We start from the raw sequence: 21,518 nt of genomic DNA, 5'->3' as shown, positions 1-21,518 counted from the left end.
CACTGGCATGTCTTAACATGCTAATGATCGTGTTATCGGCGCTTGACTGCTCCTGCCTGGATCTCAGGAATGGAGCAGTGATTTGCCGATCGGACACCAAGGAGGCAGGCAGGGATCCTTCAGGTGTCCTGTAAGCTGTTCGGGATGCCGCGATTTCATTGCTGCGGTCCCGAACAGCCCGACTGGACTGCCGGGATACTTTTACTTTCACTTAAGACGTGGCGGTCAGCTTTGATCGCCGCGTCTGAAGGGTTAATACAGGGCATCACCGCGATCGGTGATGTCCTGTATAAACTGCAGGTCCCGGCCGCTGGGACCGACCCGATATGACGCGTGGTCAGGATGTAAATATAGAAGTCATGCGTCGTTAAGGCGTTAAGGAAAAAAATGCATACGTTTTTAACTTTTCACTCGATTATGAATAAAGTTTCACTTGTTTAATTAAAATTCCAAGAAAAAAAACTGCAAAGTCAAAAACCGTATGGTGCAAACTAGGGATCGACCGATTATCGGTATGGCCGATATTATCGGCCGATAATCACGATTTTGGGCATTATCGGTATTGGCAATTATCTTGCCGATAATGCCCCGCCCGCACTGCGACCGCCACCCCCTCGACCCACCGCACCCCCGACCCACTGCACCGCACCCCCGACCCACCGCATCGCACCCCCCACCGTGATGCTAGGCGGTATACCGGTATGGATTTTTTCCCATACCGCTATACCGGTTGGGCCCCTCCCCCACCCTCCGAGTCAATAAAAAAATTAAACTAACCCGTAATGGGGGTGGTCCAGGCCATCCTTCCTTCATGTAGTGTCCAGGGGCGTTCCGGGTGGAGGGTGGTCCGGTCCGGGCTGTCCTTCTTCTCCCACGGTCTTCTTCTCCACTCCGGGCAGGCTCCGGCCTAGTACGCTGCATAGACGCCGCTACGCCGTGACGTCATGTGCGTCGCTGCGCACGGGCGTCACTGCGCAGCGGCGTCTATGCAGCGTACTAGGTTGGAGCCCGCCCGGAATGGAGAAGAGGCCCGCCAGAGAAGAAGGACAGCCCGGAACGCCCCCGGACACTACATGAACGATGGATGGATGGCCCAGAGCACCCTGGCAGGTAAGGGAGGGAAGTTAGGGAGAAGAAGAAGGGAGGTATAAGTTATCGGCTATCGGCCCTAACCTGCACCGATTATCGGTATCGGCCCTAAAAAAAACGATATCGGTCGTTAAAAATAACGTATACGATTTAATACGGTTTTTCACCCACACCAAAAACCTGACAACCTTACAGGATGCATTGTTTGGTATACGGTTTTTAATGGAGAGTCAATGCATACGGTTTTCAATACGGTTCCATATGGTTTTCACATTGAAAACACATACAGGAATTGTGTTGCAAAAATGTGGTGTGAATGCACCCTAACACATGCTAAAATTGCTGCTGTTGTTTCACGTGGTTTTCATCTGCTGGAAATGCCTGTAAGCACCACTCCTATCCTGCTCACAGACTTTCCATCGTTCTGCATGGAAGAGATGTTCCTCTAAACATTGATAATGGCCACCATCACGTCATCCCTGGATTCTTCTGCCCTCATTATACTGTGCAGGGCTGTGTGGTGGGAGTGCACTCAGCCCAGTATCCAATCCCTTCCCGCAGCTTTTATATTCTCTCCTCTGTGTACCTACCCACATCATTTACATTCTGTGATTGTGACTAGAGCCAGGTGAGCACAGCACAGACCTCCTATAGTGGGTACCGGCGCGCCTTACAGCCGATACCCAAACTGCTGCAAAATTGGGACAGGTCATAGGTGAGCTGGAATGAGAGTCTCTGGATGGTGGCCATGATGTGGTCATAAATATTATTTTAATGAAGAAAAGCTGATTTTGTAAATGAAGGACCTATCAAAGATGATTATTAAGCTATATTCTATTGAATATTGACAGTTTGTCCAGGTTACAGTGCCCATTTAGCCATGTTAGGCACATAAAGCAAACCCCTAGGAGAAAACAGCTCCCCCCCCCCCCCCCCCCCAAGCTCTAGCTTTAATAAATGTAGTATTGTATAGGTTAATCAGTGACCATACTTCTTTTTTTAATACAATTTTTACTACCTGGTTTCTTTTAGATTAGTATGCAGCTAGAGTCTGAAGTTTGTTGCTCATTGGTTTTGTCAAAAATGACTTAATGGGGTACTCCAGGAAAACCCTATTTTTTTTTAATTTCTTTTTTATTAACTGGCTGCGGAAAGTTAAACAGATTTGTAAATTACTTGTACAGCATATCTGTATATGCTGTTAAAGGGGTATTCCGGCTTTATACATCTTATCATCTATCCAAATGGGCCATCTCCTCCCATAGACATGAATTGAGGGGGTGCGGCGTGGTGTCACTAGGGATCGTGACGTCACGTCCTTGTGTCAGAGGCAGCGCCCGCCACAGAATGTCGGGGGCTACACCGAGATCGCGGGGGTCCACAGCGGTGGGATCCCTGCGATCATAAATCTTATCCCCTATTCTTTGGATAGGGGATAAGACCATAAAGCTGAAATACCCCTGGTCACCTTTTTTTTAAAAATTTTATAGCATGTCTATTGGTTCCCTCTGTCCCGGAGTCATGGTGCTTTATAGCCCCTCTGAGGATTCAGGTAATCTGTCACAGGGGCTGGAGCCTTGATTCATAAATTGCGTTGTGGTGTGTGATGGGCACATTAATTGTATGGGGCTTGTAGTCTGTGCTGGCTATGCTCTCAAAAGACCCTGCTTTCTGAGTGTGACCAAAGAGCAGACTTCATGCCTCATACATTAAATATGCCTGTTACCTTTCCTGGTCACTTAGTAAAACACAGCAAACATTACACTCAAGATCCCCACCCCTTCTGACTCAGGAATAATCAGGGGGGGCTGATCAACATGCTATAAAAAGTTTCTGATCAGCCTGCTTAAGCTAGGTATGAGTTACATTATCTCTGGTTCTAATCAGTAATCTAGGTGATACATTCCCTTTTAAAGGGGTTATCCAGGAAAAAACTTATTTTATATATATCAACTGGCTCTAGAAAGTTAAACAATTAGTAAATTACTTCTATTAAAAAATCTTAATCCTTTCAGTACTTCAGTACTTTCAGTAGCTGCTGAAGTTGAGTTGTTTTTTCTAAGTGCTCTCTGATGACACCTGTCTCGGGAACTGTCCAGAGTAGAAGCAAATCCCCATAGCAAACCTCTCCTACTCTGTGCAGTTCCCGAGACAAGCAGAGATGTCAGCAGAGACAGAAAAGAACAACTCAACTTCAGCAGCTGATGATTATTGGAAGGATTCATATTTTTTTAATAGAAGTCATTTACAAATCTGTTTAACTTTCTGGAGAAAGTTGATATAATTTAAAAATGTTCTCCTGGAATACCCTTTACTGTTATTTACTTTTATGAAAAATTACTGTAGTGTATCACTGTGCCTGATTTTTCAAACGGCTTTCATGTTAAAGTGCCTGTTTTCTCTACTCCCCGCCATATCACCCATAAGCCCCCGCGCTGTGTAATCTTATTATACTGGGTATTGCACTGCTAGGAGTGTAAGCAGGAAGCGTGCTCTCCAAATGCATAGTGGGGAGAATGAGCACTTGATGAAGGGTTTCTAACCCCAAATTCATCATCTCTGCACTAAAGTCCTTTTTTAAGTAGAAATAAGTTTATGGTAAGGACAAGCAATCATAAAAAAAAAAAAAAAAATTATAATAATTTTGCAAACACAGCCACATTTTAATCCATATTGGCCACTACAGTTGTTTAGACTGACTGTATGATCAGTGACACCAGCTGAAGGACAAAAAATCTTTCTGAAATGTCATTCGAGGACAAAAGATCTTTCCTCTGTTAGCCAACTTCTTTTCAGATGATAAAGGTCTGCTAAAATGACTGTTGGTTGCTAAATTTTACCTGACAAATGATCCTTTGCGTTGAAATCATCCTTTCTTGCCAGCTTTATGCAATGGGTATACAGAACATGTTTCTCATGTTGCTCTTCTGACGGTGTAATGGACTGTGCAGGTTATAAGGCTTGGCTTTGCTTGACACCAAAGTAGTTCTATTAAGCATCACAGGAAAAATGTAGAGATCTTTATTTACGTAAAGCTGCTGCGATGTTTGTTTAGTTTAGCAGTAATCTTTTTGTGGGTCTTATGTAAGGTATTTTGTGAGTAGAAGTATCATCTGAGCAGAGGACACAGCAGAGTGCCATGCATTGCATGTTAATAAGAGCTCATTCTTGGGCACTGTGTAATGTAGCTTTGGCAAGCAGTGCCCAGGAATGCACACTTAGTGACTTGTTTTCCTCTCATTTGCATGCATCATGTCACTTTTCATGTGCCCTCTCCCGTACAAAAAGCAGCAAATGAAAACGGTTTTCTCTCCTTACATTACTTTGTTCTGGTTGCACATTTACACAGTCATTTCACATATTTTAAAATGAGAACATTTTAATGGTGTATTTCAAAATGTATAGTAGATTATCTGGTTTGTGTATAAGTTATTTTTGCTTGAGTAAACAAGTTTCAGACCACCCTCTACAACTTTAGTTAGGCTGCATTCACACTACGTTTTTGCAATACAGTTCCCGTATACCTTTTCAATTTGAAAACTGTACGGAGCCGTATTGAAAACCATATGCATTGACTCTCCATTGAAAACCGTATGCCAAACTATGCATCCTGTCGCGTCTGGTTTAGTCAGGTTTTTTTTTTTTTTTTTTCCCGTTCCCAAAACCGTAGCCTACCACTCTATTTGTTCCGGATGAAAATCTGTATTAAAATCATATACTTTTTTTTTTTTTAACATTGGAGTCAATGGGTACCGTAGAGAACGGTTTGCACCATCCAGTTTTTGACTTTGCACAGTTTTTTTCTTAGAATTTCAATCAAACAAGTGAAACTTTATTCATAATGAAGTGAAAAGTTAAAAATGTATATGTCCCGTTTTCTTTAAAAAAACGGATGCGACCGGCCATCATTTTTTCAAACTGTATACGGGTTAAAATTTGTACAAACTTTTTGATACAGTTTAATCTGGCTTTGAGGAATCCGGTTTTCAGCAAAAACCTGATATGGGAACTGTATTGCAAAAACAAGTTGTGAATGCAGCTTTAGTGAAGTTTTTAAAACCATTCAAAATTTCAGGGTACCTGTCTCCAGCTTCATGCTGCCTGAGCCACTGACAGATTGGAACACTAACTTGCTCCCCCTTGTATGGGCATATGACACATGTCTTCAAGTAGTCAGGGTTGTTCCCGATGTTTCACATGCCACTTTGGCCCTAATTTGAACTATCTCTACCTATAACCAAATAGGGAGAGACTGAATATGACTAGTCTTTTTTTATTGGTAATCCAACAATAGATTCACAGTTTCAATGATCTCTCACTTCTCATAGACATCAGCCCAGATTTTTCAATCTGTCTCAGGCAAAAAAAAAACTCTGATATGCCTATAGCAACCAAACACAGCTTAGCTTGCCTTTGTAGGAAAACTGTCACCAAGTTCACCCACACTAAACCCAATAAAGTGGGTTATAGTGTGGGTGAACAGGAATCTAATGAGGGGTCACTTACTTTTCTTCCTCCAATTGCTGCTCAGTTATGTGCTGGTGAAGTTCTGTTTGGCCCCTGCATTGCGCTTCAAGGTGGGGCCCCTGCCAGCTGTCTGCCACTGACGCTAAGAGCTCTGGCCATTGTTACTGCGCATGCATCGGTCCCCTCGCTACACTCGGAAGTCAGGAGTAGCAAGGCTTCAGCGAGAGGGGGAAAGGTTTAGGTGCATGCGCTCTGCAGACAGAACTCTGCGCTCACGGGGCATGTGACTCCGCGTCACTATGGCAATTATGCTAATTAAGGGGGTGAGCTTAGGAGCATCAGAAACAGACAGCCCGCCTTGAAGCGCGATGCAGGGGCTACACAACAGAACTTCATTGGCGCATAAATCAGCGGCAATTGGAGGAAGAAAAGTAAGTGACGCCTCATTGGATTCCTGTTCACCAACACTATAACCCAGTGTATTGGGTTTAGTGTGGGAGGACTTGGTGACAGTGTTCCTTTAACAAATGACTCTGGTAAAATGAAAGCTGATCTGGGATTTTTTTTGCAATGGGCGAATCTGACTGATAAATTTCCTCCAATGGTCAAGATTTATCAAACCCATAGCAACCAATCAGATTTTTTAAAAAAGACCTGAACAATGAAAGTAACAATCTGATTGTTATGAGCAAATGGTCAAAATTTATTCTGTACATGATTGGATAAATCTGCCTCTAAATAGATTGTCTCTATTTCCTGCTGCGTGCAGGCCTTTTTCTGATAAAAGGTGTAAAGTAGTGCTCCCGGTCTAGACACACAACACAGATCTGCTACTAATGCTGTCTGCAGTCCAGCATGTGAAGCATGATCCCAACAGGTAGAGAGGAAGTGCAGGGAGCATGTGATGTGGGAGTGAACTGGTGTTTAGGTTACAATACGTCATGAAAGCAGGATCCTGATAGATTTGTTTTCCTTTCAATGCCACGGCAAGAGGATGCTGCAGGAAAGGCATCCTGGGATGGTGAAAGAATGAGCCCGCTGCATTACAGCTGAAATGAATGTGCTTGTGCCACAGCTAGCAAGAAGTCTTTCGAGCCTGCACAAGATTATGATGACATCAGGCTGTTCCTTTTGGTGTGAGGAGAGCCCAGGACATAGTTTTTATTTCTCTGAGGTGTACATGCAAATACTTGTGAGCAATTTACATGCAATTCTGAAAGTAATTTTTTCTTCATTTATGGATGGGACTGCATGCATACAAACAGGCTAGGAAGCCAGACAGTAATAACTTTGTAAAGGGAATTTGTCATCAGAAAATTACCCAAATTTTGCCCATGTGGCTCATTCCATAATCCGGCTGTCACACTGAGGGCCTTTATGTCTTTTAACCCCTTAAGGACCGGGGTTTTTTCCGTTTTTGCATTTTCGTTTTTTGCTCCTTGCCTTTAAAAAATCATAACTCTTTCAATTTTGCACCTAAAAATCCATATGATGGCTTATTTTTTGCACCACCAATTCTACTTTGTAATGACGTCAGTCATTGTGCCCAAAAATCTACGGTGAAACGGGAAAAAAAATCATTGTGAGACAAAATTTAAAAAAAAAACGCCATTTTGTAACTTTTGGGGGCTTCCGTTTCTACGTAGTACATTTTTCGGTAAAAATGACACCTTACCTTTATTCTGTAGGTCCATATGATTAAAATGATACCCTACTTATACAGGTTTGAATTTGTCGCACTTCTGGAAAAAATCATAACTTCATGCAGAAAAATTTATACGTTTAAAATTGTCATCTTCTGACCCCTATAACTTTTTTATTTTTCCGTGTATGGGGCGGTATGAGGGCTCATTTTTTGCGCTGTGATCTGAAGTTTTTAACTGTACCATTGATAGGACTTATTGATCGCTTTTTATTCATTTTTTCATGATATAAAAAGTGACCAAAAATGCACTATTTTGGACTTTGGAATTTTTTTCCGCGCACGCCATTGACCGTGCGGTTTAATTAACGATATATTTTTATAATTCGGACATTTCCGCACGCGGCGATACCATTTATTTTTATTTTTATTTACACTGTGTTTTTTCTTTTATGGGAAAAGGGGGGTGATTCAAACTTTTAATAGGGAAGGGGTTAAATGATGTTTATTCACTTTTTTTTTGCACTTTTTTTTTTGCAGTGTTATAGGTCCCATAGGGACCTATAACACTGCACACACTGATCTTTTACATTGATCACTGGTTTCTCATAAGAAACCAGTGATCGATGATTCTGCCGCATGACTGCTCATGCCTGGATCTCAGGCACTGAGCTGTCATTCGGCGATCGGACAGCGAGGAGGCAGGTAGGGGCCCTCCCGCTGTCCTGTCAGCTGTTCGGGATGCCGCGATTTCACCGCGGCTATCCCGAACAGCCCACTGAGCTAGCCGGCATGCTTTCGGTTTCACTTTAGACGCGGCGTTCAACTTTGAACGCCGCGTCTAAAGGGTTAATAGCGCGCGGCACAGCGATCAATGCCGCGCGCTATTAGCCACGGGTCCCGGCCGTTGTTAGAGGCCGGGCCCGAACTGCTATGACGCGGGGCCACACCGTGGCCCCGCGTTATAGATCGGGAGTGGACACATGACGTTCCAGTACGTCATGTGTCCTTAAGGGGTTAATTTTTAAATTTTTTTTTTTTTTTAACTGTGACCAGAAACTGAAGTTTTCATGTCAAAAGTTTTGATTGGTCTGGGTCATGGTGCTTAGGCCCCCACCCATCATTCGCATTAATGGAGGAGAAGCAGGACAGAGCCACAACCACTACCACAAGCTTCTCCCCCTTTTTTCCTGATTGGTGAGGGTCTCAGCATTGAGACCCTAACCAATCAAAACTTTTCACATGACAGAGACACGTTAAGCTGTGTGTCCTAAATGAAAAGCACTGCTTTGGGGCACTTGCTGTAATGGTGTCACCCACACTTAACCTAATACACTGGGTTATAGCGTGGGTGAACAGGAGTCCAACCATGGGTCGGTTACTTAAATATGTCCAGTAGGTCCTGAGATATGTCCCCCAAAAGATCCTCTGCTGAATTAAGTGAATTGTGCACAAGGGGCGGGGCTCCGCCAGCTCAATTTACATATTCATTGTCTGTGACTCCACTTCGATGGGTATGGTGATTCTGGCTGCACACTGGGCGACCCGTGGTGTTATAGATTTGCCCAGCCTGCTATCTGCATCAGTGATTACTAACGTACGATAAAGCAATAAAAGAAAGGATTAAACTAGTGAGTGCCATCCAACATGGAATAGAAGTCAGGGATAGTTCTCACATAACACCACCTTGTGTCCCAAACAGCAAGACATGCAAGTCAGCCAATTTTCAAATTGGTCTCAGTTGTGGCAGTTTAGTTGTTTTATGGGTTTGCAGTAAACTGCAAGTCAGCTTGATAACTGCAATGACTGTCAGAACCCAGTCTGAGGATATTGTAAGCTGCTATGCGCTTTTACTGTAATTTTGGGATCTAAATAGTACTGTGAAACGTTCATAACATGTGAACACCGACTTAGGGCAGGGTTTACGCGTTTTTTTGGTTTGTTTTTTTTTTCAATTATATTGCTTGCAAAACATTAAAAAAAATGTGTAAATCTTTCCCATTCTGGTTTTGGCAAAAATACTGGTCAAATAGTGACCAAAATACTGTGTGAACCCAGCCTAAGGGGTATTGTGGTCTAAAACCTTTTTCACCTATCCACTGAATTCTCTTTTGGGCTCTGTCAGTTGAATGGAGCCCTGTGAATACGTTTGGCTAATAAGTTAAGGTCTTTTTCCACCATATACGCGGTATGGGCCTTAACATGATGTTAAAAGAAGCCTTTATAGAGGATATTTATTAAAATGCCTTTGTCATTGCAAATATGCTGATGCTGGAATATGTCCTATTAATGGATGTGGCTGCAAAAGTTGTTTTGTTACTGTGCCTACATGTCTTGCCTGATTATTTTTGTCCTTTGATAATTGATGCTTGTCTATTATTTTTTCACCCCCCCCCCCCCCCCCCAGAACAATAGAAGTGTGGTTTTCTGTCTTCCTTTTAGAGTCTTGTGGCTTTTGTCCAAAGGCTCTGTATCAGCAAATTTTAAGTCTGTTTCAATTTTATGTCTTATTAATAATATGATTTTGTTGGCTCAGTTATGAATTCTTTTGGAACCCCATAAAATACTATTTTACAGTTATTTCAAATTTTATATAATTGAATTCTTTAAATCAGTCTTCTTATAAGAAAAAAACAATATCTGACTTCATACTGTGATGCGTTATCGTAAGACTTGGAATAGTATAATATTTTTCATGCATTATGTGTAATGATTAAAACTTTGTGTTCCAGAGATTTTAATCATATTAGACAATGCATGAAAAATATTATACTATTTAAGGTATCACAATAACTCGTCATGATATGATGTCTTGCATTGCTTTTTTTTCTTATTCTTATAAAAAGACTTGACTGCCTGCATCTCCTTTGCCCTCTGTGTGGTTGCCTGTGTCTTCAGTACAGTATCCCTTAAATAATACCTTTTTTAAATAATCTTTGGTAAAGTAAATCCATGAAGCTTCTGGTAAAGTAAATCTGTTGAGCTGCTCTTCCCAGTTCAGAATAGTTGCTCTAGCAAGATGGTTGCCCATGTAAAGAAAGTAGATACTCTCTTTAAACTACAATATTGTTTTTCTCTCACAATAATGATTGATTTATTAAGATTTTAAGGATCTATTCTACATTAATAGAATTGAACCAAAAGTTAAAATGACATACCGCTCTTGTTTCTCGTTTATTAATTTTAAGCTTCAATGTATCTGTTTGCTTTATATGGTTGATTTAATATGCAACCTAACAATGTAGGAGATATGATCCGATGGAAAAATCTGCTATATGAGGCCATACAGTTTTTGTGTAGCTGTTTAGAAAGCTTTTATCAGACTTTATAAAGGATGAAACCATGATGTCATAATGGCATTGCCGTAGAACTCTGTAGTAAGTGTCATTGCTAATGAGCACAAAGTGGGATGTGATAGTTTAGATTCATTCTGGGAGAAGCTATAGCACCGTGCTGGGATACGTGCATGTGATCATGAGCCTTTCATGGTCTTTTACCATGTTTAAATTTTCAAAAACCCTTCTAAATTCAGCATTACACAAACTCCAACAAGCCAAATGTGGAACTTCTCTTTAGCCACATTTCCACTTATCACATATTTTCTTAATTATTCTCCTGAGTACTTATAGATTACAGTGACAGTCTATAGATTACAGTGACAGTCTATAACGTTCCAGTTACCTGTAGTTACAGTAAGTGATTTACATCCTTTCTACTGCCGATCTGACTCCCTTAACCACTTAAGGACACGGCATACCTGTACACCCCCTGTTCCTGGAGTCCCTAAGGACTCGGGGCGTACAGGTACTGGCGGGGACCGGACCAGGATGCTTGCTGAAATCACTCAGCAGGCATCCCGGCACATTGCCGAGGAGGGTACTGAGACCCCCCCCCCCCCATGACGATGATCGCCGTAAATCGCCGGTCAATTCAGACCTGCAGCGATTCCGGGTCATACGGGTCTCCAGGTGACCTGGAAAGGCTGTTCAAGACACCCACGATCCCCCTGAAGGGATAGGAGTGAAGTGGCAGGGGTGCAACCCCTCCTATCCCTGCTATTGGTCGGTCACAACCACGGTAGTCGGAGCAGAACGGGGGAACTGTAGAGTGACCGGCCACGGAGTTCCCACTATACACTGGTCTCTAAACTGTAGCCCTCCAGGTATTGCAAAACTAGAACGCCCAGCATGCACGAACAGCAAACGGCTGTCTCGCCATTCTGGGAGTTTTAATTGCGTACCTCCAGCTGTTGTATAACTCAAAACTACAACTCCCAGCATGCCCTTCTGCGATCAGTACATGCTGGGAGTTGTACTTTTGCAACAGCTGGAGGCACACTGGTTGGAAAACCTTCAGTTAGGTTCTGTTACCTAACTTAGTAGTTTACAACCAAACTGAAGGTTTTCCAACCAGTGTGCCTCCAGTGCATGCTGGGAGTTGTAGTTTTGCAACAGCTGGAGGTTTGCCCCCCCCCCCCCCCCCCATGTGAATGTACAGGGTACAGCCACACAGGTGGGTTAACAGTCAGTTTCCTGCTTCAAGTTTGAGCTGTGGCAAACTTTCCGCCGAAGCGCAAACTCCTAGCGGGAAACTCACCGTAAACTCCCGCCCGTGTGAATGTACCCTAAAAAACACTACACTAACACCAAATAAAGGATAAAACACTACATATATACCCCCTTACAATGTCCCTCCCAATAAAAATGAAAAACATATCATACGGCAGTGTTTCCAAAATGGAGCCTCCAGCTGTTGCAAAACAACAACTCCCAGCATTTCCGGACAGCCTCTGACTGTCCAGGCATGCTGGAAGTTTAGCAACAGCTGGAGGCACCCTGTTAGGGGTATTCTACGCCAGTGATTCCCAATTTCCACCCCTATGCAATCCCTAAATTAGTCCTCAAATGCGCATGGCGCTCTCTCACTTCAGAGCCCTGTTGTATGTCTGGGAAACAGTTTACGGCCACATATGGGGTATTTCCATACTTATTTGGGGGCTTTTTCTCCTTTTACCCCTTTATATAAAGGAAAACTGGGGTCTAACCAGCCTGTTAGTGTAAAAAATTTTTTTTAAATTACACTAACATGCTGGTGTTGCCCCATACTTTTTATTTTCACAAGCGTTAAAAGGAAAAATAAAAACCAAAATTTGTATCGCAATTTCTCCTGAGTACGGAAATACCCCATATGTGGACGTAAAATGCTCTGTGGGTGCACAACAAGGCTCAGGAGTGAGAGTGCACTATGTACATTTGAGGCCTAAATTGGTGATTTGCACAGGGGTGGCTGATTTTACAGCGGTTCTGACATATAGACAAAAAAATTACTTCCCACGTGTGCCCCCATTTTGGAAACTAAACCCCTCACGGAACGTAACAAGGGGTGGTAGAGTGAGCCTTAACACCCCACAGGTGTTAGACGATTTTTTGTTAAATTTGGATTGAAAAATGAAGAAAAAAATATTTTTCACTCAAGTGCTGGTGTCACCCTAAATTATTCATTTTCACAAGGAAAAATAAGGGAAAAAAGCCCCCCAAAATTTGTAACCACATATGTGGATGTAAAGTGCTCTGCGGGCCAACTACTATGCTCAGAAGAGAAGGAGAGCCATTGGGCTTTTGAAGAGATAATTTGTCCGGAATTGAAGGCCATGTGCGTTTGCAAAGCCCCAATAGTGCCAGAACAATGGACCCCCCCCCCCCCCACATGTGACCCCATTTTGGAAACTACACCCCTCACAGAATTTAATAAGAGGTGCAGTGTGCATTTACACCCCACTGGCGTTTGACAGATCCACTGTTCTGGCACCCCCGACTTCTATTCCAACAAAATTCTCTCTCCAAAAGCTCAATGGTGGAGCTCTTCTGAGCATTGTAGTTTGCCAGCCGATCACATGACATCCACACATGGAGTATTTCCATACTCAGAAGAATTGGGGTTACAAATTTTGTGGGACTTTTTCTCCTATTACCCCTTGAAAAATGTAAAATTTGGGAAAACAGCATTTTAGTGAAAAAAAAATTCAGTTACACATCCGACTTTAACGAAAAGTGGTCAAAAACCTGTGAGCTGTTAAGGCTCACTGTACCCCTTGTTACTTGCCTTGAGGGATGTAGTTTCCAAAATAGTATGCAATTTTTTTAAATTTTTGGCACCATAGGGGCTTCCTAAATGCGAAATTCCCCCCAAAAACCATTTTAGCAAAATTTGCTTTCCAAAAGCCAAATGTGACTCCTTCTCTTCTGAGCATTGTAGTGTGCAGTGCACTTGACGTCCACACATGGGGTATTTCCATACTTAGAAGAAATGGGGTTACAAATTGTGGGGGACATTTTCTCATATTACCCCTTGTAGAAATGTAAAATTTGGTTAAAAAACAACTGCATTTTAGTGAAAATTTTTTTTTCATTTACACATCCAACTTTAACGAAAATTCATCAAACATCTGTTGGGTGTTAAGGCTCACTGTACCCCTTGTTACATTCCTTGAGGGGTATAGTTTCCAAAATAGTATGCCATGTTGTGTGTTTTTATACTGCTCTTGCACCATAGGGGCTTCCTAAATGTGACATACCCCCAAAAAACTATTTCAGACAAACTCACTCTACAAAATCCTATTGTCGCTTCTTCCCTTCTGAGCCCTCTAGTACACCCACAGAGCACTTTATTTCCATATATGAGGTATTTTCTTACTCAAGAGAAATTGGGTTACACATGTTATGGTGATTTCTCTCCTTTACCCCTTGTAAAAATTAAAAAACTGGGTCTACGAGAACATGCGAGTGTAAAAAATTAAGATTTTGAATTTTCTCCTTCACTTTGCTGCTATTCCTGTGAAACACCTAAAGGGTTAACACTTGCTGAATGTCATTTTGAATACTTTGAGGGGTGTAGTTGTTATAATGGCGTCATTTATGGTGTATTTCTAATATTTAGGCCCTTCAAATCCACTTCAAAACTGAACTGGCCCCTGAAAAATTTTGATTTGGAAAATTGCTGCTGATGTCTTCCATAAGTAAAAACAGGTCAACTCTATGATGCAAACATAAAGTAGACATTAGAGCTGAGCGGTATGACCAAAAATGTGTATCACTGTATTTTTGTAAGCTATGGAGGTTCCAAGGTATTTAACGGTATTTTCATTCTCCACCCCCCCCCCCCCCCCCCCAAAATATTAGCCACCCACTGTACTGTACTATCCTGTGCCTGGGCTGCAAAAGTAAGCAAAATAAACTTTCACTCACCTTCCTACGTTACACCCCCCCCCCCCCCCCCACCGTTGCTCCAGTACCGGCCTCACGGTCCTCTTGCTGCTTCCTGGGGATGGGAATGTCACAGACCCCTCAGCCAATCACCGTCCGCAGCGATGATAGGCTGAGCGCATTGTCGTGTAAGAAGCTGGCCGGCTCCTTACATGACAGTGGGCTCAGTCTATCACTGGCAGAGGCAGGACATCGCTGCGGCCGGTGATAGCGTTGGCCAGTACCGGAACAACGGGGGAACGTAGGAAGGTGAGAGTTTATTTTGTTTACTATCTTTGTGCCCAGGCTGCAAAAATACAGTACAGTGCAGCGGCTGATAATTATTTGAGGGGGGGGGGGGAAGAGAGAAGCAGCGCTCGCGGGTCACATATGATTAGTGGGACAGCACGCTGTGGCTGACTATTCATTCGAGGGGGGTTACCCAACCGGCATTGCGGAATGGGAAAAATTCAGATCAGAGTTTTTCAAAGTGAAAAGAAAATGCCAAATTTTCATAAAATTTTTGCATTTTTCACCAAGAAATGATGTCAGTATCGATGAAAATTGACCACTAACATAAAGTAAAATATATCACGAGAAAACTATCTCTGAATCAGAATGAAAGGTGAAAGCAACCCAGAGTTATTAATGCTTAAAGTGACAGTGGTCAGTGGTCTATGCTTGTCCAATGGCTGTTAACACGGTATGACGCATGCTCCCCATTCGAGCCAGTGGGATTCCTGTAGCTGGGGGCCGGCGTTAATAGCCGACATGCGGCTATCAAAGTTTACAGAGTGATCCCGGGGGGGGGGTTGGGGGCTGCGGGGCGATCCACTGCTGAGGTAGCCTGAGGGCTTACCTCTCCTGCTGCGACGGCTCCCGTGCTCAGGATGATGAAGCTTGGCAGGACCAGGCTTTATCAATCGAGCGCAGATCACACAGATCAATGGGATTGTATGTAATCCCATTGATCTGTATGAGGAATCAAATGATTCTTCCTAGAAGTTCCCTAAGGGGACTAAAAGTGTGTGAAAAAAAAAAAAAGGTTTAAAAACACACACATTTACCCCTTCCTTATTAAGTTTAAATCCCCCCCCCCTTTTCCCAAATTTCATATAAAAAATATATAACCGTAATAAAAAATAAACATATGTGGTATCGCCACGTGCGTAAATGTCCAAACTATATAAAAATATATCATAAATGAAACCGCACGGTGAATGGCGTACGCGCAAAAAAATTCCAAAGTCCAAAATTGCGTATTTTTGTTCACTTTTCATACCATAAAAAAAAGGAATAAAAAAAGTGATCAAAAAGTCTGATCAGTACAAAAATGGTACCGATTAAAACTTCAGACCGTACGGGGAAAAATTAAGTTATAGGGGTCAGAAAGGGACAATTTTAAATGTATTAATTTTCGTGCTTGTAGTTATGATTTTTTCCAAACGTACGACAAAATCAAACCTATATAAGTAGGGTATCATTTTAATCAGGACCTACAGAATAAAGATAAAGTTACATTTTTACTGAAAAATGTACGGCGTAGAAACTGAAGCCCCCAAAATTTACAAAATAGTGTTTTTTCTTCAATTTTGTCGCACAATGATTTTCTTCCCTTTCGCTGTAGATTTTTGTGTAAAATGACTGATGTAATTATAAAGTAGAATTAGTGGTGCAAAAAATAAGCCATCATATGGATTTTTAGGTGCAAAATTGAAAGTTATGATTTTTAAAAGGTAAGCGGGGAAAAAAACGAAAGTGCAAAAACAGAAAAACGCTTGGTCCTTAAGGGGTTAAAGTAGTTTTTTTTCTTTTTTTGTCCATGCTACTGTTATGATTATTAAAGGGGTACTCCCCTAAGTCAACTGGTACCAGAAAGTTAAACAGGTTTGTAAATTACTTCTATTAAAAAAATCTTAATCCTTCCAGTACTTATTAGCTGCTGAATACTACAGAGGAAATTATTTTCTTTGTGGAACACAGTGCTCTCTGCTGACATCTCTGTCCATTTTAGGAGCTGTCCAGAGCAGCATGTGTTTTCTATGGGGATTTTCTCCTAGGTGTCAGCAGAGACCACTGTGTTCCAAAAATAAAATAATATCCTCTGTAGTATTCAGCAGCTAATACGTACTGGAAGGATTAAGATTTTTAAATAGAAGTAATTTACAAATCTGTTTAACTTTCTGGCACCAGTTGATTGGGGGGGGGGGGGGGGGAAGCTTCCCACCGGAGTACCCCTTTCATGTAATTCACCTGTGACCTCCTTCTTCCTATGTTCTGAAAATGTGTAGTGTGCATGTGCAGAACATTTTTCAGCAGCCCTTATAGAGCAATGGATCACTGTACATGTGCTGCTCCTTGGCTTCTAATGACCCTGGTGACTATTTGAGTAAAGTGTTTGGATAAATGTAAACTTGTCCTTTCTGTTGCTCTTCAATAGCTCAGGCTGAAGGGTGTCAGATGCGGTTGTTGGCTGGATGCTATGGAACTGAAAATTCTCTTGTTTACAGAACTGTTAGCACATGTGAAGTGGATACTTTAATTTGGGCTTGTATTTGAATGAATCTTCAACCAAGTCAGTATTTCATATCTTCCTTCTTTCTGCCATTCAAATAAGCACTTTTGGAATCAAAAACTTTTTATATGTTGTATATGTCAGCAAAACATTCAACTTTGTAATATACTTAATTAATAGGTAGGCAGCTATGCAGGTAGGTAAGTAGATATGGAGGTAAGTTCATAGGTAGGTAGCAAGGTAGGTAAATGGGTAGCTAAGGGTGTATTTCCCTGGCTCACCCTGGAGAAACATCCACCTGTGGCCTAATTAATGAGGCAGCAGAGAAGGGAGGTGTGTTTATAAGGAAAAGAAACGGTCTAGTCTGGGCTCTCCCTACGAAACAGCAAGCTGGCTGTAGGGGAGAGACACAGGTCCTGCTGAGGAACACACAGCCCGAGCTGTGAGTGGCCAAAGAATAGTGTGAACTGTGAGTAGAAGGTTGCAGGAGGCATAAGTTTAACTGGCTGAGAGAAGCTCACCAGTTATTAGTCAGGACATGCTGATCTGTTTAGTTAATGACCAGACAGTCTAGGGTTTTGTTTTGTTCCTGCTTTATGTTTATTTTTCCTGCAACCTGTCTAATAAAGCTGGCAAGGTGCCAGATTTGCATTAACTGTTTGCTGGTTTATTGAGAGGAATCATGTCCAGTGGCAGTGTCCAGGACGATCCCAGAGCTACCCCAGGGAGGAATCCTTACAGTATGTATGTAGGTACTCAGGTTGCTATGTAGGTAAGTAGTTAGGTAGGTAATATATCAAAAGAATACTGCAGCACTCCAAGACGTCGGTAAAAAACCTGAGTAGCATTTATTCCATCATAGTGGCAATGTTTCAGCTGCGTGCAAGCAGCCTTTTTAAAGCTTGAAAAAGGCTGCTTGCACGCAGATGAAACGTTGCCACTATGACTGATGGAATAAATGCTACTCAGGTTTTTCACAGACTCCTTGGAGTGCTGCGGTATTCTTTTTGATATATTACCTGCCTGGAATCATGTGATTAGGGATCCTTACTGATTGCACCCACCTCTATTGATCACAAATGGTGTGCTGCTACCTTCTAATTTTTCTATGTAGGTAGCCAGGTGGATAAGTAGGTGGCTATGTAACCAGCAAATTAATAAGGTAGGTAGCTAGGCAGGTAATTGTGTAGGCAGGCAGGGAAGTAGCCACTTGCACCCCCCCCCCATCAACACTTGCACCCCCAGCATCATCATTTTGCACCCCCCCCTCTCATCATCATCATCACTTCCCCCCCCCCATCATCACTTTGCAACCCCACTCATCATCATCATCACTTTGCAACCCCACTCATCATCATCACTTTGCAACCCCACTCATCATCATCACTTTGCAACCCCACTCATCATCATCACTTTTCACCTCCCCCCTCCCCTCATCACTTTCAAACCCCCCATCCCCCCTCCCTTCACCTACCCACCCCTGCTCATGCCAGGATGATTTAAAAAAAAACATTTTTTACTCATTTATTTCCCACGCAGGGATCTCCTGGGCAGTACAGGCTGGCTGCGTTCTTCTCCCACTACAGTGCAGGCGCCGATGAGTGATGGCGCTTGCACTGCGTGGGGCAGAGTTCACAGGTCTCCTCTGTGAAGCCGCAGGTCCTGCCGCTCACACTGAGAGGAGGCTTAAAGGGGTATTCCAGGCCACAACTTTTTTTTATATATCAACTGGCTCCGGAAAGTTAAACAGATTTGTAAATTACTCCGATTAAAAAATCTTAATCCTTCCAATAGTTATTAGCTTCTGAAGTTGAGTTGTTGTTTTCTGTCTAACTGCTCTCTGATGACTCGCGTCCCAGAAGCTGTGCAGCTCCTATGGGGATATTCTCCCATCATGCACAGCTCCCGGGACGGGACATCATCATTGAGCAGTTAGACAGAAAACTTCACAAGCTAATAACTATTGGAAGGATTAAGATTTTTTAATCAAAGTAATTTAAAAATTTGTTTAACTTTCCGGAGCCAGTTGAGATATATATATATAAAAGGTTTTGCCTGGAATACTCCTTTTAAGCTGTGTGTGCGTACACAGCTGAAAGCGGCACTCGCTCACCTGGGCATCTGGGACAAGTGTCCTGGATCCCTTTTTAGTGGAGTGAATGCCTCTCCTCCCGGAGGCAGCCCCGTGTGCCACTGAAAAGCACCCCGCGTGCCATGAGTGGCACGCGTGCCAGGGGTTGCCGACCCCTGCTGTGGCATGTTGGTAGAATATACCATAGCATTGTCTGACTTCAGACTGACTGGCTTTCAGTGTTCTAGATTTGCAGCATCATGCTCTTAAATAAAGCTATTGGTCTCTTCACATCACTATGTAGGTGAAAAATTTACTTGCATAGTCTTACGTAACCATAACTGCAGACTATCCCTTCCCTCTCTTGGGAAAGTGGAGGAAGCTATGGTCTCAGCACCTCCAGAGACCCTGCTAAGACATAACGTGTCAGTCAGCACAGCCTCTTCTCCGGCTATGGTGAACTTGGGCATGTGACAGTACCAGTTTCTGTCCATATTCTTAGCTATGGAGTGCTGTGTGTGGAGTCCAGTGCTGTGGAGTTGGAGTCTGACAAAATTTTGGCTACCTGGAGTCGGCAAACAATGCACCGACTCCGACGCCTACTAAATTTAGATTGGAAAGTCTTTTGCTGAAAGATGAAATGTTGTTAGCGGCTATTTATATCGACCCAATGAGCCAACTTTTGTTGAACAGTGAACAGACTGCTACTGGGAAAAAGGCCCTCTATGGTTTATCAGTTCGCATGAAGGGATTACGACCTGAAATACCTCCAAGTTCTTTTAAGCAATAGTGGTAACTCAGGATCATCTTTTTCAAATGAAGAATTAGACTTTGATTCCTTCTTAGACAAAATGGAAGTTGCTAAAGGAAAGCAACGTCGCATAAGCGTTACAGAACCAGTAAATGTCCAAATAAAAAAAATTCCAACAGGAGTTTTATAAAGCACTAAAAGAAGTTGAAAAGCATGATCGCTCATCAAAACGTACTGTTGAAGAAGCCATCCTTGTTTATCCAGAGATCGTTAGTGATGTGGCCAGAATAGTTGCTGCAATGCCACCCACCCAAGTCAGTGTCGAAAGATAATTTTCAGCCCTAAAAATAATAAAGTCTGACTGAAGAGCTTCTATGAAAGAGGACCTGGCAGAGGCAATTCTCTTCCTTACAACTCTACATTGAATTGATTTGCATTTGCTAAGCCTATAACTACATTTCAAGATTAATATACACCATTTCTAGGTTTTACAGATTTTGTTTTTGGTTCATATAGATGAGCTTTGTTTTTGTTCTAAAACTACCAGTTCAAAAATACAAATCCACATTATTTGGTTAAGTTCCTGTTCCTGATGTATGCCTGCTGCTACTATCCAGCCACTTGCTTAATTAATTTAATTTAAAAAAATTATAAAACTTTGTTGTTTTCATTGTGTTTGTCTTTTTATTAAACTGTTCAATACAGAAGACTGTTGGCTTCCCAGCCAGTAGTCCTGTGGTAATGACATGTATGTTGCCTTTCTTTCCTTCAAGGAATGTATAAAATATATTTGCATATTAATACAGAGGAGTCGAGTCGAAAGTACAAAAAACTTGTATCTACCGACTCCAGAGCCCTCGCCCAAACAGATCTGTTAATCCAGAGCCCTGGCCCAAACTGAACTGTTTACTACCTCCAAGGTGGCACGTGAGCTGGATGAGCCGATATATATATATAAATTGTTTATTATATTTTTTTTTATTAAACCGTTTTCAATAAACATAAAACAAAATAATACAGAAAGGCAAGATCCTTGAGGATAAATGTAAATACCATGACAATGCTGATGGTGTAAATGGTGCAAAAGACGCCTTCATTTGTAACAATCAACGGGCCCAATACAGTAACAACAAACTCCCCTCAATAATAAAGCAGTCACTTATCGTCCATGTAAGACAAGAGGTGGTGTTTGTAAAGCCAATGGCCATGATTGTCCCAGGATAAGCATTTGGAGAAGAATGCACATGGTCAATGAAGAGAAGGAAACATGATATTGCCTTCCAGGCCCCATATTTGACAAGTGAGTTCCGAGCGTGTCTCCCCACACAGGAAGCCACAGTCACCTCTAGCAGCCGCTCCTCTGACTCCCAGGGGATCCAATTGAAGAACAGTCACGGTCGATTAAGAATCTGCAGACTATATTAAGTATCTGGTAAACGTAGAGCACCTCTTAGAGATTCCACACTATACCAAGTGTGGTGTATCTGGTCGTACAATTTCAGCGATCCCCTGAGAGTCAAAGTGAGTAACAATAAAGTATTTCCATTTTTGGAAAAACCATTTGGTGCCTGAATGAGCGTGTCATTCGGCATCCAATCGGTCAATCTCCAAAAAGAATTTCAATTGGGCTATCAGCATTGGCAAATCTGGAGTGACAGGTTCCAACCATTTGGCATAAAGGCAACGTAGTGCCACTAAAAGGATTACATGAATAAACCACGGGAACCTCTCGCGGGAAGTTT

General features: G+C 42.3%; 1 protein-coding gene and 1 long non-coding RNA gene across 2 annotated transcripts in view; one reads left to right on the top strand and one right to left on the bottom strand.

Annotated features, from left to right (window-relative positions):
* LOC130275528 (guanine nucleotide-binding protein G(q) subunit alpha) overlaps positions 1-21,518 on the top strand; it is a 108,965-nt gene that overhangs the window by 10,346 nt on the left and 77,101 nt on the right. The gene's annotated exons all lie outside the window — the stretch shown is intronic.
* Positions 3,925-21,518, bottom strand: part of LOC130275538 (uncharacterized) — a 38,123-nt gene continuing 20,529 nt past the window's right edge. Inside the window, exon 3 of the long non-coding RNA XR_008844825.1 lies at positions 3,925-4,077. This is a non-coding gene — a long non-coding RNA (uncharacterized LOC130275538). The remainder of the gene's footprint in view (positions 4,078-21,518) is intronic.

The sequence above is a fragment of the Hyla sarda genome, chromosome 1 (assembly GCF_029499605.1).
Source record: "Hyla sarda isolate aHylSar1 chromosome 1, aHylSar1.hap1, whole genome shotgun sequence".
NCBI lineage: Eukaryota > Metazoa > Chordata > Amphibia > Anura > Hylidae > Hyla > Hyla sarda.
This window is presented reverse-complemented; position numbering and strand designations above follow the sequence as displayed.